Source organism: Mandrillus leucophaeus, unplaced genomic scaffold (assembly GCF_000951045.1).
Source record: "Mandrillus leucophaeus isolate KB7577 unplaced genomic scaffold, Mleu.le_1.0 Scaffold191, whole genome shotgun sequence".
Lineage (NCBI taxonomy): Eukaryota > Metazoa > Chordata > Mammalia > Primates > Cercopithecidae > Mandrillus > Mandrillus leucophaeus.
In genome coordinates, this window is record NW_012101932.1 from 1571162 (window position 1) to 1589271 (window position 18110).

Here is an 18110-nt window from a genome sequence, read left to right on the forward strand (position 1 = left end):
CGAGTTGATGGGTGCAGCACACCAACATGGCACAAGTATACATATGTAACAAACCTGCACGTTATGCACATGTACCCTACAACTTAAAGTATAATAATAATAAATAAATTAAAAAAAAAAAAAATAAATAAAAAAAAATAAAGGAATATGGAAAATCTCTGAAATCTTGATCATTTGCATTGTACACTTCATTAAGCTGGCCTGTGGTCTTGCTATTATTATCTTAATTCTATTTTATGGTCTCTATTTGAATACTGAGCTGGTATGTTGCTGGTATGTCTATAGTTTGAAATCTTAATATAACTAGAAATATGGTGGTTTAATAAGTATTATACAATCATTGCATGGTAAAATTCAGTTGGTTAGCATTGGATTCAGGGAATCTCTATTATTCATTCTTTACCCTCTATCTTGAACTCAGTGCTCTGGGGCTTGATTTGATCAGCTTTAAAACATACTTGAGATAATTCTATCTTTAAAAATAACATATAAATATACACAAATATGACTGAATATTTCAGATATGTACAAAGTGATGAGAGTATAATAGAAAACCTGGAGTGTCTCACCCAGCTTTAACAGGTTCAGTTCCCACCCTTCATGGGTTGAACCCTTGCATTACTGTCTGTGCCTTCAAATTTGCAAAAAAGAAAAAACATTCAAGATTTTATAATCATCATCTTCAGAAGGGTTAGTTCAACCACTTACTCTGCCCTCATTCCTTCCTCTTCCATGAAAGCAGGTCTTTTCCTAGGTTTTATGACACCACATCCTGCTGGCTCTATTCTCTTTTCCCTGTGAGCTCCTAATTCTCAATTTCCTTGTTGGCTCTTCTCTACCTAAACTTTAAATAGTGAAATTCCTAAGGGATTGTTCTCAGTCCACTTTATGTCTCATTGTACCCTTTCTTGTTACACTCTCTTCCACTTTTATAGCTTCAAATGCCATTTCTAGGTTGAAGACTTCCAAATTTATATTGTCAAACTATAATTCCTTTCTGAACTCCAGACCAATTATATTCAAGTGATATCATCAACATGATATATATTCAATTCTTAATCTTTTCTCCACATTTTCTTCATCTCTAATTTTATGTATCTTGGTAACTAGAACTACCAGAGCTTATGACAGAAACCTGGGTGTCAATCTTTACATTCTCCTCTGCCTTACCAACTCCCACATCACACTAGATTATAGCTGGAAAATATCGAGATATTCTGTTTTTTCTCTATCCACTTCTGCCCTCAGCTGCTTTTGTACTGTATAACTAGAATGATCTTTAAAAACAAAATCTGATTATATCATTACACTGTTTAAAACCCTTTGAAGTCTTCTGAGAGTGCTTAGAACAAAGGAAGAATAAGTAACCTAACATATAAGGCTTCAAATTACTCTCCCTCTGCCTCATACCAGAGCCTTCTCATACCACTGTCTCTCCCTGTCACTTTTATTCATCAGCCACATTGGTCTTTATTTTGTCTCAAAATGTGCCACCTTTTCCAATATTGAACATTCACACATGCTTTGCTTCTTTCTGGCAAAAATATTTTTATTCTATTTTCCTCCTAATTCCTACAAATCTCTCACATATGTACAGAAATACTGCCTCTTCAGAGACATTTTTGTGTGAATTTAAATCCCAGGCCAAAATAGTGTTGATTTTTTGTTTTAGCAGGCAATTAACTTAGCTGAACTTGAACTCCAAGTTGTACGCCTCTGCAATGTGCAGCAGCTAAATGTATGTTCCCTTCTTTAACCTTAGCTTTACTGTTTCAAGTCTGCCCTATAATTGCATGGTTCAGAGAACAGCCAGAAACTTAGGCTCAGACTCTGTTGCTCTCTCCTGGGATTTTCGTCTTTACTTTCCAGCTGCTGTGGGAGCCCAGAAATTTTTCCTCTGATTCCTCAAGCTGGTAAGAGATCAGATGTCTATGAAAGATTCGGCCTTCACAGTGGGGACTGAAACTTCCCTCAGGAAAAAAAAAAATAATAAACCAAGGAAAGTAGACAAGTGTGGTTCTTTTCTGCCAACTTGTTTACTACTCACCATTTTCTGCTTGCTTCTCATTTGCCTTCAGAGATGTGTGTGTGTGTGTGTGTGTACATATGTATGCATATGCTTTGTCCAAGCTTGTCCAAAGTTTACAATTTTTCTGCAGGAGAGTTTGTCTGACATAAGTTAATATGCATAAGAGAACCACAACTTTTGTTCAGATGACAAATAATCATTGAGTATCTACTGTGTGTCGTATACTGTGCTAAGTGGTAGTAATAGATATGGCCTCTGATCTCAGAGAAGATAGATATAGATATAGGTATAGATATAGATATAGATATAGATATAGATATATAGACATAAATATAGACATATTCCACTGTGGGAGAGAGACATTAAATAATCACCAAATGATTAATTGCAATTGCCAGAAGAGATAAGAAAGTGAATTTCAAGGGGACATGCAAATATATACCAGGGCAACCTTACTTCCCATGTTGAATTAGAATATGCTTCCAGGAGAATGAAGTATGAACTAATATCTTAAAGTTATCACAAGTTAAATACTCAAGGAAGTCAAGGTCAGCTGGAGTGGAGAAAGCATTGGAAGCAGAAGAAGGAGTTGAAATGGAAATCATCACGCAAGAAGAAACTTTGGAAAGTCCAGTACGACCGGAGTTTAGAGAATAAGAGAAGAATGGTTAGTAATATGGAATTGTTTTAAGAGAAATAGAGTGCTATTGAAACAATTCATATAGTAGAATTATTTTGTATGACTTATAGTTCCACCACAAAAAAATAGCATTTAATTGCCTCATTTCTAAATTTTTAATGCTAAATTTTATTGTCATGTGGAGTAAAATTTGTAACTGTATTTCTCATTGTCATTATAAGATAATTATTTTTCCTATCTAATATTTATAAACTTTTTTTTTCAGTTACTTAGTATTCCGATGAGTGTATTCTCTGTAACTTTTTCAACTATTTTCTGAAGTTTTATTTGACTTTTTCTATATTAGCAAGTTTACATAATGATACTATGAACATCTTTGCACAAAAGCCTTTTTTACTTTTAAAACACTAAATTGTTAAAAATATCTTATTGGAGACCTTAAGAATTTAAAGGCAAAAATGCTTTGTAAAACAATATTAAGAACATCTTTAAACAGAGTAAATATAATAATTTTCTTAAATGAGTTTTAAATATAGCATCATTTTTATAGATTTTTGTCAAGTATCTTTGTGAGAGACTGAGAGAATGAAAATATCATCGAAGTAAGAAAGTTTACATTACTATCACAGATCATTTGTTTAGAAGAAGGAATCTGTAGGGGATAGCACAAGCTGTTTTTGAGCATTAAGTGTACCCTAACATGATGACATTTGTGATTATAGTCACATAAATTGCTTTAGCGTCTCCAAGTACCTTAATTACTTCACAGCTGCAATATTTCCAAACTCGTTTGAAGATTTTCCAGGAAAAGTGCACTTTATGCCTGATTAAGGGTACTATCCCAAATGGAAAACCATAATTTGGCTTTCTTTCTCTTAAATTTGTTCTTGAATGAAAACTCCAGGTGAGGGTGATTCTATAGAGAATATTAGAAACTTGAAGAGACAGTAAGTTTCCAGTGATCAAGCAACTGCTGAAAGCACCAATAATATTATTTCTTTACCTTTTGTTGAATTACATAAATTATTATTTTTTCATTCTGTAGCTAAGTATAATACTTTGTCCCCTTTCCCATCAGACTGTCACTTTCATCTATGTAAGCATAAAACTGGTTTAACAGAGCTTCTGTGCAAATATATGATGGATCCAATTCTTAGAGCTTCCTGTCTGTAGGTCTGTAGGTAATGCTGCAGTCATTTTAGATTAGTGATAAACGATCATGAAATTGGAAACAGGTTTCTCCAGGTTTTCACAATAATCTGAAAAAACACAAATACGTGCACCCAAAAAGTATGAGTCCAACTCAAACATCATAAAATAATACACAGTGCATGCTTAACGGCATGCAAAGCCATATGAACATATTAAATGACATTGCCTGATGCCAAAGTCAAGTATGGTTTCAACATTCAATGTGTGGAAATTTGGAGCAGTCTTAGCTTAAACTTGAACTAATGACACAGCTTTATATTTACCCTTGTGATGTCAAAAAAAAAATTACTCTCTTCAACTCTCTCCTTCAAGGCTGTTGTTGATAACTGATGCTTTGCCAATATATTATCCTTGGAGATAAGGGTTATAAAATGGCAACAACAGCAACAAAAATAATGTTGAACATTTAAAATGTGTCAGGAAATTTTCAAGTATTGCCTCATTTTATTTTCACAACCATCATTTAAGGTAGGTGATGTCATTATTATCCCCATTGTATAACAGACAAAACTGAGCCTTTAGACTGTTACATAACTACTTCATGGTCACAGAAGCAGTAAATGGTGATGACTGATTTTAACATAGTTTATTTGGGGCCAAGATGCTATTTATTTGAAAGTTCCTCTACTTGAAACTTCGCTAAACTGAGAATTCTGGTCTTTTCCTAATTAGACAACTCAATTTCCTTCTATGGAAATTGGACCACACTTCTACCTCCAAAATGGATGCTTTTAGGCAACAATGGACTAATGACAGCTATCCAAGGACTCTTCCTAATTTGTAAAGTTCTGTTTCATTGCTTTCTGCCACAGGCACCACTATTGCTTCATACAACTCTAGAGTGTCAAACCTATGGAAGCAAAATCAGTCACAGATTTATAAACAAGTTATAGTGAAGTATCCATAACCTCTTTATTCAGATATCTGAGACAGATACATTGAAAGACCGAGAAATTTTACCCAGACCCTCTAACTCTCCACAACAAACGATTTAAAGAGATCCCCTTCTGTGTTATTCTACTTAGTCATCCATGCAGAAAACAGATCCAGCAGGGAGCCTCCCTGGGAATTGATATTAAGATAGTCACCTTTAGTTCCATGACTTTTTATTTCTTATTAGTGGGAGAAATTGTAGAATAAGGAACATAGTCACCTAGGATTTTGTGAAGTGGAGCATGTGAGTTTTAAGACTCTGAGGTTTCATTAATATATTCAAATTTTGGAACTGGCTCTTTGATTCACTCTGATTTGACCATTATATAAAATATTTTTTATTCCTTTCATCACCTCTTATGAATTTTCAGGCAAAGATTTCTGTATTTCCATAACAGATAGAAGAATGTTTAAATGATTTAATCTCTAAATGGTCCTTATCACAGAGATGGCATATCAATTAATATATGGTTTCAGGGTTAAATAGAAACCCACTCCCTAACTTCCCAAATCCATCTTTCACTTGCTCACAGAGACCATAAATTATTAAAGTTAATTACAGCACCATTTTTTTGATTTAAGGCTCCTTGTCTGGGGTTAAAGTTCAAATGCACCTGGGAATGACAATACACCAAGCTTTATAAATCACAGTGTGATGGGCTAACCAGATATTTTCATGAAGTGTTTTGATAGGGCAGAGTGCTAAAGGGAGAAGAGTATGAACCCAAGAGAAGAAAGGGGGAGGGTTGAACTCAGACCTCTTGGAAAAGGCTTTATAATTCATGAGAACCTCATATTTATGTGTTTACTCTGCATGATAAGGTCACGTACAGAGTGACAGAGATACCAAGGTTAGGAACTTTGTAAGACCTAATCTGAAAACCAGCCATTCACAGCTGCGAATCTGGAATATATGGGATACAACAGGTCAAGTTTGCATCATGTGCAACAATCAGCATCAAAAATAGGAAGTGCTGAAATGGACTTCCATGCAGGATACAAACTCCAAAAATAATTATCGGATTTGAGGAAGAAGGAAGGAATCTGAAAAAACATTTATTCTGTGTATCTCATCAAAAGTTGGTAGAGGGTAGACAGTTTGTGAGGCTATAAATCCATGACCGGAACACAAGAGCATAGTGATTCTTCATAAGCAAGGCCCTCATGTTGGTTCTCTGTTTTTGAGATTTGTTCAAGCAATGACAGATCTGGGTTAGCACACTAATCACCAACCCAGATGAAATGACCTAATACCAATAAGTAGTTCCTTTCGTCGTTATAGCCCTCAAACTTGACCTTACATCTGCGATGGATCACATTCCAAATATTTTGGAGAGTGAACCATGTTTTGTTGATGATGATGATTAAAACAAATAAAAATAATAGCTACCATTTTAGCACAAGAGTTGGTTCTGGAATTTTCCAAACTATAAAATATGAGTCTCTTAAGTCTCTTTTTACAGAAGCTGTTATGGTATATATGGATTGTCAGAACACAGTCAGCTTGTGCTTACTGATGAGGGAATCATAAATTTGAATTTCCTCACATATGGTCGCATAAAATTTCAAAATAATACTACACTCTTGTAAAAACCTTACCATTTGTTAATGCAACAGAAAGGGGTAAAAACAAAATGAAACTTGATTGGCTAGCCATTGTGCAGAGAACTAAGTTGAGTCGTTGACTTGGGAGAAAACCCGAGAAAAGTTAAGCAAATTAATTAGTTTGATTCTCATTTTTATGCTTAGGCATAATATAGCAATGCTTACTGCAGAAGGAAATGGTGTAAAAATGAACTGGCCTGAGGAATACTAGAGAAAGTAGAAGGGAAGCTGATCCATGGTTTACTGCTTCCAGTAACAGAGGAATTTTATTTATATTAGCTCATATACCATAACCAATATCTAGCTTGATTCTATACTCCGAACTCCTTTACTAGTAGATGAATTTCATACGCCATTCTATCTTCCAGATTGCCCATGGCTTCCTACTGCTATGTGGAACTAAAGGCCAATAGCAAGAAGAGTAGGTTTATCTAAGACACATAATACTTATTCAGTGGACAAGCCTATAGGACCTGGAAGCAGTCTCTTCCAGTGGGTTCAGTGAAAAGAATGTACTTGAGTCAAAGGATCAATAAGCCTTCTATCATTTTTAATTTTCCTTCAAGATCTTCAAAACACATCCAATTTGTTTACCGGTATTAATAACTGTATTTTGCTGCTTTGTATAAGATATGGTGAGCTAACATTTTGGCTACAAAAGTACTCAGAGAAATGGTGTTTTACACATTTCAATGCTTCAGGAACTGCTATCAAAGTAGAGAGATTCAACAAGTAATGTGAAAAATGCCAGTGTCTCCTTTCACTTTGCTACAACAAGATACCATAGACTAGGAGGTTTAAACAACAAAGACTAGTTTCTCATAATTCTGGATGATGGGAACTCCAAGATCAAGGCACCAGAAGACCTGCCACCTGGTTCATGGATGGCCATTTTCTTGCTGTGCTCTCACATGACAAAAAAAAGGTAAAACTGGGCGCCCTGGCTCATGCCTGTAATCCTGGCACTTTGGGAGGCCGAGGAGGGTGATTCATTTGAAGTCAGGCTTCAACACCCACCTGGCCAACATGGAGAAATCCCATCTCTACAAAAATACAAAAATTAGCTCTTCATAGTGGTGTATGCCTGAAATTCTAGCTACTTGGAAGGCTGAGGCAGGAGAATGGACCTGGGAGGCAGAGGTTGCAGTGAGCCAAGATACTACTACTGCACACCAACCTGGGCAATACCGCAAGACTCTGTCTCAAAAAAATAAAAATAAAAAAGAGGGTGAGAGAGCTCTCTGGGGTCCCTTTTATAAGGGTATGAATCTCATTAATGAGGGCCCCATTTATATTACCTTGTCACCTCACAAAGATCCCACCACCTAATACCATCACACTGAGAGTTAGGATTTCAACATATGTATCTGTCGGAGGGGGACACAAATATTACACACATCACAAGTGAACATAATTTATTTATTTTTATTTTGGTTTTATTATTTTTATGAATACATGATAGTTACACATATTTATGGGGTACATGTAATATTTTGATACAAGGATAAAATATGTAATGATCAAATCTGAGTAACTGAAAAATCTATAACCTCAAACGTTTAGCATTTCTTTATGTTGGGTACATTTCAAATCTTACCTTCTAGCCATTTGAAATATACAATGAATTATTTTTAACTTTAGTCACTCTATTGTGCTATTGAACACTACAATTTATTTCTTCTTCTCTAACTATGTGTATGTTCTTATTAACCAACCCTTCTCCATCTCCCTCTCCCCACACCCCTTTCCAGCCTTGGGTAACCACCATTCTGTTCACCACTTCCTTATAAATAACTTCCATATATGAATGAGAACATGCGTTGTTTATCTTTCTGTGCCTGGCTTATTTCCCTTAACCTAATGTCCTTCAGTTTCATCTGTGTTGCTGCAAATGACAGGATTTCATTTCATTGTATGAGTAAATATATCCCATTTTTAATCCTTTTGTCTTTTGATGGACACCTACATTGATTCCATATCTTGGCTATTGTGAATGGTGCTGCAATAAATATCAGAGTGCCGATCTCTCTTCAATATGTTGATTTTCTTTCTTTTGGATATATACCCAGCAGTAGGCTTGCTAGGTAATATGTATTTCTATTTTTAGTGTTTTGAAGAAACTGCATACTGTTTCCCAGAGTGGCTGTACTAATTTACATTCCCACCAATAGTATAATTACATATGAAATATGCTTGCCAAATGTTGTATATTAATTAATTTTCCTGAGGTTATTGTAAACATTATAGTTTACTAATTATTTCTCCAAGAGGTATCTTATTTGGGGCTTTGAGCAACCGTGTATGGTAGACACCTTTTTAACCTATTGGAGGTAAACAGTGACAACATTTCAAAATGTGATGCTGGTAAATGAGGCTCAGGAATGCCAAGGGAAAAACTGATAAATAGCAGTATAAAGACTTCAACTTTGGTCATCTAACTTTCAATATTGCAAGGATTTCAATTTTGAATGCAATCTCATATATGTAAAATTACATAAGGAAAACTATTTAGTAAGGTGATATTCACCATAAATTCATCAAATGGAATAAACATGTTTATTAAACTATCAATTAAATTGAAACATGTGCTTCAATAATACATAGGTACCTGCATATGGATACACACACACACACACACACATCTATATATTCTATACAAATTATATGTATGTATGTTCTAGTATAAAAGTTGTTTACCTGAAGATGTATTTACTGTTGCAAGCAGCATTCTTTATGTTTTAGAATGACTAAATACTATTCTAGTTATTATCATTTCAGACAATTAAATGGACAAAGACGTTAACATCTCAACTAGTTTTCTTCAGAGACCTTAATTTCAAAATGCAATGATCTATGACACATTTTAAAATAAAGTATTAACTACCTTTTAGTAAAGAAAATCTCTTTTTGTATGCAAGTTAATTTGCCTTTATTGTCAACTGAAAAGCCCAAAATGCAGATAGAAGGCCAGACAAACCAAGTTTATGGAATGAAGTTTCATAGATATTCCAATGGAGTTAATGCTGGACAGAAAGTTTTCCATAGTCTTCTATTTTTATGGACACTTCATACCCATTTCTGTGTGTATGTGTTTAATAGAAAATGAGAGATACAGAACTTTCATTCTTTATATTATTGTGAGAGATATCATAAACCTGAGATTCTGTTTTCATCAATTATAGGTTTCTAAACGCATCTTTAATATCCATTCACTATGGCATATGGAAAAATATGTCTAAAAGAAAAAATGACCTGTTAGAAGTGCAGAGAAACTTTTCTCTGAAGAACTCATGACAGTGTCTTAGAATTTTGCATGTAAAAGAAATCAAAGAAGGAAGCACTGGGACGCACTGCTAGATGCACTAATATTTGCTTAACCTTAAAATTGACTTTGGAAAGAACAACTTCCCAGGGAATATGGAACCCTTGAAATAAATGAGCCAACATGTTCAGAAAGAAGCTGTGTGACATGATTTCCATGGCTTTGACCTTGAAGGTAAACACAAGGGCAAAGAGCCCCCTGGTGTTCCCGGAACCCAAATTTACTCAAGTGGACAAACTTGCTAAAGTCACATTAATAGAGAGCAGTGGACATTCAGTGGAGACCCTGAAGATCAAATGAAAGAGAAACGGGACTTGAACTTTGTTATATGAGCATGTTTCTAGAAAAGAATGCCCTTCTGCAAAAGTAAAAATTTAATCCATATGTGGGAATAAGAACCATAAAAGAAAGAGTTTAAGCATGAAGGAGTTTTAATTTATATTCCTACTCATCTCCTATGTTGGCTTGGGATTCCGAGACTTGGAAGAAAGTATGGTGTCATCTTGGTGGGCTAAAGTGGAGATTTACATTCTGTCTCAGCCAACTTTCAAGGTACCTTTGTGCAGTCTGGGCTCTTAGTAAGGCCACTCTTAGCCCCGGTGGGTTAAAGGCTATAAGAAGGCATTCAGTGCACCAGCCAGAAACAAAGAGGTAGATTATAGTCATGAGGATGAAGTTCTCTCTAGACAGATGCTTTTTCTGTCATTCTGCATACTTTGGTAAGCTAAGTATTTAACTTCCTTTGTTTAGAGTTATGTAATCCCTCCGGAGATTTTAGCTAGTGGAATTTTAACCCTTTTCTACCAAAGCAACCTTTCAGTTGACCTCCAACTTTCCAAAGGAAAAAGTAGAGTTTTCTGCACTTCTTTGGAAAAGGTTAGTTTGGGGTCACTGAAAGTGGCAAGGTAGCACTGTGCCAGTGAATGACATGTCATGAGTAATTATGGAAGAACTGAGAAGAAAACCAATTAATGGTCTAATCAGTATGCATTAAAAACATCTGTTTCTAATGCTTACAATATACTTTTTTCTAAGTTAAATTTCATATCTAAGATAAAGATACATACAGAGGCACTGAAGTACATTTGTATTACTACCATTTTTAGGGGCTACACTGTGAAAACACATTCATAAATGAAAACTATGATGATTTACAATGTTTGCGAAATTACATGGGCATTTCTACTTCAAAATGAGTGACATTGCTAAAGTAAATGTTTGCAAAGTGTTAGTAATATCACAATATTGCAACCAAGATTGCAAAACCCTTAATATACAAATATCTGCTTAATACTCCTCAACCATGTTATTTAAGCTGCAGCAGCAGAAACTCCATTTTATTATCTGTAATAATTGCTATTCATGATTGAATTAGGTATACATAGGAAACTCCCTACCCAGGGATGATTCGCCAGAGCCAAATACGCCATGTATTGCAATGAAGTAGCTTTATCGTTATTATTTACAATAGGATTTAATGGAGTGAAAGATTAAGACCTCAAAATCTCTGAAAGAAACTTAGCTTACAATGGGAACATTGATCAATTCAGGCATTGAATGAGGGCAGCACATTACTGACTAGCAGACAAACTAGACTGTCAGTCTTCCATCTCTATTTTTTTTTTTTTTTTGCTTTTTATGTCTATTTTGTTAAATGGAATTCCAGTTGCTCCTTTCTAAGACTCTGACATGTCTAGCAATGAAAAAATGTTAGCTAGTCCTGCAGAGGAAGCTTTTGAGGGTTTCTGTGCATTCTTCTTCCTATTAATGTACAAAGTCTTTAAACCGCAATTTTTGTAGGTTCTGGTAAGACTGCATGTAATGTATTATATATCAGGTTGCTTTAGTAGCCTCTTCTATGTTATAGTTATTATAATGTTCCTTACCTGCATAGCACAGGTCTGGGTTTGACATCTATGTTCAGAAGTAGGCTAGACTCCAGATACTATGAAATGAAGAAACTTGTATCTTCTCATCATTGCATTTACCTGGTACATGTAAGCTCTCAAGAAATATTTGTTGAATGACAAAATAACCAAGACTTACAAGCTCTTGAAGTTTTTTATTCCAATGGCAATCTAATAAGTATCTTGTTAGTTATAAATTGAAGAACTTTATTCTGCTGTGACAATTTCCAATTAAAGACACCTTAGGACTAGAATGCTGGTGTTTGAATCATGGACTCAACCATCTAAATTATCTTAGACAAATTATTTACTACATATTTATCTCAAATTATGGTAATACATAAGGGAGGCTGTTGTGAGGATTTAATGGATTCATACTTGTAAACCCATTAGCACAGTGGCATAAAGTAAATGGTAAATATTATATATTACTAGTGTTACTATTATGTTAGTATCAGGATTAATGGCAGTATTAGTGTTATTGTCATGGAATAGATTTTTGCTTCTTACATCAACACTTCAAAGTTAGATCTGAGGATTCCATATTATTAGAAGTCTGCCACATAATTATCCTTTAATAAATATTCACAAATAAGTCAAGATTAAGACTTTACAAAAAGATTCAATGGTTTTTACATTGAGCCATTTTCAGCAACCCTACCATGCTTTCCTTACCTAGGCAAAGCTGTACACTATAGCAAGATGAAAGTAGTTTTGGTGAGCACCACCATATTTTAATTGTTGTGTAAAAACTGAAATTTTATTCTGGAAATTGGAAATAATATCTGAGTACATGTATTGGCAAAGTCTTTTAGTCCTCTGTTGTTTTTTTTTTATGACTAATCCACTCTCCTATTTGAGTATAAACATTATCACTAAACATAAAGTTAAGAAAGGGTACAAAGGGTACTTATATAACTTTCAAATTTTACTTTGACAGTAATTTCCCCAGCTGTGAAAATAAGAATTGACTTATTTCCTCTGGCTGGAATAAGTGAATCATAAGCTGTTAGAGCTGGAAACAGCCTAGCACATTATCTTGGGCAGATATGGTAACTACATGGCAACATTGTCACAAGTATCATGAGCCCATGTTCATGGCATTCATCCACATTGGGTGTTGGGATTCTTAGTCTGAATGGACTTGTTTTCAGAATCTGTCTCAGAATAGCTCTCAGACACCCACTACCAAATTGATTAAAGTTACTACCAAGATGAAACCCTTCCTGAATTTCAGTCCATCCCTCCCTGAGTTTCAGTCCGTCTCTTTCTGTTGACAATCATATTGCAAGCCTGAGACTTTTATTTGAATCTTCCCATGTCACAAAATTATGTATAATCATATCTACAGTTTTCTAACTCTGAATTTAGAATTCTTTCTCTTCCAGTATCTGGGGGTAAAATAATCATGTGTGAACAAAAATAGAATACTAGTAAAAGGCAAAAAAAAAAAAAGTCCTTAAACTACATTTATTCTTTTAAATTTATTTTCTAGGAAACTCAAAATATTATACAATAGGCAGGCGGGTATATTGGAGTGGGAATGCATTTAGCGATAGGAGGTAATGTTGTAACCACAAGTGTGCGAGGAAGCCATTGGTACATATGGGAAGGGACCATATACAGTTAATGATTCAAATGGAACACTGACAGGTCTTATTATTTTGAAATGTATTTGAAAAGCTACCCCTGGTATCAGATTTTACTACCAATCCCACATGTAAGGAAGATTATAAAAAGTTTCACAAATGTTTGGAAAGCTTTTGTTAAACTCGTTCCAAACTTATTTAAGCATTTAATCAATGTAGGTTCTTTTTCATCATCTTAATATAAAACTAGTAGTTTTCAATTGTTTTTTTCTGACTTGAAATGTGCACTAAGCAAGTCAAATTCAACTATGTTTTGTTTTTAGAGAGTGCTAAAAATGTTCAAAGAAAATGCAAATATTTGCAAATATCTGAAGCATTAACTAAATGTCTTTGAAATGATATTTCTCCACATGCCAAGTTAGCATATTACACATAACAATTCTTCTAACTCCAACCAAAAATCTATAATGTGATGTACTTGAGTCTCCACTTTGCTGAATTCAGGCCCTGTTTACTCAGTTCAGGGGAGCTCCCTCTGTGAGGTCAGCTCCTGTGAACCTTTTCAATAGTGTTTCCCATATTGAGTTGTGAATTAATAGTTGAAGAATGCAATCCACCTTCTACATACTAGATGGATAATATTTAGCACAGGTCTATAGATGGTTTCCAGTAGCCTACATTGTGATTTGTATTGTCAACAAACTAAACAGACTGAAAGATTTACACAAAATATAATGCTTTTAAATTGGAAAATTTAAATTTTAAAATTTAAATGGAAAACCCCCACTCTCCATGCTTTTAAAATGCTTTTTAAAATTTCTTTGCAGTGTTTTTAAATTTACTTGACTACAATCTCCTCAGGACAGAGACCAGTGAAGAGTTTTTGGCATGTAGTAGGTGTTCAAGAAATCCTCCTAGCTAATGAAAAAAACCAGGAAAACATCACTTTACATATCATAACAATATCACCACCTTAATCAATTTATAGCATTTATTTGATACCACATCAGCTGTTGGCTATTTTGTTAATAGCACATTCAGTTATTATTCACTTATTTTCAACACTGTTTTTCATTAGAAGCTAGTAAATGGAAAACTAATTTTACATAGTGGTTATGTGTTTATGCTTGATTTTTGTAACTCAGAATTAATAAATGTTTTTTAATAATAGCCTCAAAAATGGTCTGAGGAGAAACTAATACTGGATTAGTTTAAAATTGTGTTTGTTAATTATTAAACTGAATTTTACCATTTATAAGTTTAAAATAGTTTCAAGAAGGCTTAAAATAAGTCCGTTGGAATGCTTTCTTCTTTACGTTCAGAACACACCAATTTCTTAGGTGGTGATAATTGTTTATTAAGTTATAAAAACACTAAGTTAGTAACTATTTTATATTTTGGGGATATATACATAGATATATAATTTACCTTTGAACAACATAAGGTTAGGACATTGCCCCCCAACAGTAGAAAACCTACATCTAGCTTTTGACTTACCTCAAATTTAACTACTCATAGTTGACTATTGAATGGAAGCCTTACCAATAACCTAAGAATTAAACATATTTTATCTATAGATGATATTCTATATGCTTATAATAAAGTAAGCTAGAGGAAAAAATGCTATTACAAAAATCAAAAAGGAGAGAAATATATTTACTATTCATTAAGAGGAAGTGGATTATCATAAAGGTCCTCGTCCTATTGAGTAGGCTGAGGAGGAAGAGGAAGAGGAAGAGGAGGGGTTGGTCTTGCTGTCTCAGGCATGACAGAGGTGAAAGAAAATTCACATGTAAGTGAACCCATGTGGTTCAAATTTATGTTGTTTATGGGTCAACTGTATATATACACACTCACAAACACACACACACATATATATAATTGTATGTGTGTGTGTATATATATGTACATATAGTGACAGAGAGATTGCTGATAAGTTGTATTTTACAGTTCTATATATGATTTTCAATGACCTTGTGTAAAATAACTAACTTTTTAAAAATTGAAAAAATTATTTTTGCTTTTTTGAATATTTCATTTTATCCATTAATCATGTTCATTCATTGTTGGTTGAAGCTGTGATGTCTGGGAGTTGTCTAGAACTTAAAACAAAATGCTATGTGATATGGTTTGACTGTGTCCCCACCCAAATCTCATCTTGAATTGTAGCTCACATAATTCCCATGTGTTGTGAGACGGACCCGATAGGAAACAATTGAGTCATAGGGGCAGTCTCCGCCATACTATTCTCATGGTAGTCAATAAGTATCATGAAATCTGGTGGTTTTATAAGAGGAAATCTCTTTCACTTGGTCCTATTTCTCTCTTGTCTGCCACCATATAAGACATGTATTTTGCCTTCTGCCATGATTGTGAGGCCTCCCCAGCCACATGGAACTGTGAGTCCATTAAATGTCTTTTTTAAAAATAAATTACCCAGTCTCATGTATGTCTTTATAAGCAGCTTGAAAACAGACTAATAGGGAGGCATTTATTGAAGGGTGAAAGGGGAGTATGTACACTAATTGAGAGCATATGAGGAAATTTAGCAAGACAACTTCGTTTAATGTCGTATTCAATAGAATCAAACCTGAATATAGAAGCCCAGAATTTTGCTCATTTGGGAGAGATTTAATTCCAGAGTATAAGACAAAAGTTTCAGAATTAAATAATGACAGCTCCCCTTAGATATTTTTCTTCTCTCTAGACTAATATCTTCTTTTCAGTTCAGCCTTTTCAATTAACTGCTTAAATCTATTAATAGATGGGCATGGTGGCTCACACCTGTAATCCCAACACTTTGGGAGGCTGAGACGGGTGGATCATTTGAGGTCAGGAGTTTGAGACCAACCTGACCAATATAGTGAAACCCTGTCTCTACTAAAAATACAAAAATTAGCAGGATGTGGCGGAGGGCACCTGTAGTTCCAGCTACTTGGAAGTCTGAAACAGAAGAATTGCTTGAACCTGGGAAGTGGAGGTTGCAGTGAGCCAAGATTATGCCACTGCACTATAGCCTGGGCAACAGAGCAAGACTCCATGTTAAAAAAAAAAAAGGAAAAATAAACTATTAATAAACAAAACTCTTAAATATTAATGACTGCCATGTAGTTGTGTAATTAACAAAAAAAATATAAGATTCTAGCAATCTATTTGACTTTTTTTTTTTTTTTTTGAGATATTGTCACCCAGGCTGGAGTGCAATGGTGCAACCTTGGCTCACTGCAACCTTGTCTCCTGGGTTCAAGAGATTCTCCTTCCTCAGCCTCCCTAGCAGCTGGGATTACAGGCATGTGCCACCATGCCCAGCTAATTTTTTTGAAATTTTAGTGGAAACGGTGTTTCACCATGTTGGCCAGTATGGTCTCAACCTCCTGACCTCAGGTTATCCACCTGCTTCTGCCTCCCAGAGTGCTGAGATTACAGGCCACTGACTGGCTTTTTGAAAGCATGGTGACCACAGGGCAGTCAGACTTATCATACAAAGTGGCTCAGGGGTCCAAGGGCAAATTTGAGCCAAAGTTTCATTCTTGTGATGACCTAGCCTTGCATATCACACTATGCCAATTTCACAGAACTCTGTTAATTGAAACGGTTACATGCATGCCTCTATTCAAGGACTGCCTCTCAATTGGAGAAGTGTCAAACATTTGTGGACATAATTTTTAAATCCCCACTTCTGACCTTTGACTATAAACCATTTGTGTTCCTACAACTTTTTATAATATATTCATCCCTTAGACTTTTCTGAATTACCTATTTTATAGTAAGAGCATAGGTGTCAAATTCTGGAAACTTTTCACCTAGACCAGGTCCAGGCATGGATGAGCTGCTTCTGATTCTCATATCTTCAGGAGTGGTTTGGTTTGTCTGCATCTGAAGACCTATGAACTATGCGGACAAGTTACTTGCCTTCCAATCCCTAAACATATATTGGTAGGACAAGTGTAGGATCATGACTATAGACTATTCCAATAAAAAGGCAAGAAAATGGGGGGTAAGTGGTAGTCACTGTGCTGTAGCAATTCTTAATTGCACCTGGGAACATGTTGCCAGTTTCTTAAGTAGGACTCAGCTTTACGTTCTCTGAGAGTTGCTTTTTTATATGGCTTTTCGTTTCAGCTTCTGAGATCTCAGTTTCACCCTCCGAGTCATCCTTCCTTTTCCATTAAAAAATGGTCCATATTTGCAGCTGAGTGCTTTTCTCAGCTTATTTCCTAATTGTATCAGTGAAGAAGTACAAAGTTTGCCCTTGACTTTTATCATATTAGTCCAAGATGTTATAATCCCTTTAAAAGCCTCGTGGATTTCTCATATATCAATTTACAATCTACTTCACTAGACAAAAGCCACACTCATAAATCTTCTGAAAGTAGCCCTTTTTTATGCTAGGCTTTCTTTTAGTCGCTGTGGGACAATGCACTTGAGGTTCTTAGACATTCTATTGCTGGAGACTTTTCTCATTCATTTCCTTAAGATCCTCGGAGGCTTTTGTGTATGGTCATGCACCATATAGTGACGTTGTGGTCCACAACAGACTATTTATACAACAATGGTTGCTTAAGATTATCAGGGAGCTGAAAAACTGCCCAACGATGTCATAGCAGTCTTAATGTTGTAGTGCAGCATATTATTTATATGTTTGTGGTAATGCAGTTGATATGGTTTGGCTGTGTCCCCACCCAAATCTCAACTTTAATTGTACCTCCCAGAATTCCCATGTGTTGTGGGAGGGACCCAGGAGGAGGTAATTGAATCACGGGGGTCGGTCTTTCCCATGCTATTCTCATGATAGTGAATTAAGTCTCACGAGAACTGATGGGTTTCTCAGGAGTTTCCACTTTTGCTTTATCCCCATTTTTCTCTTGCCGTC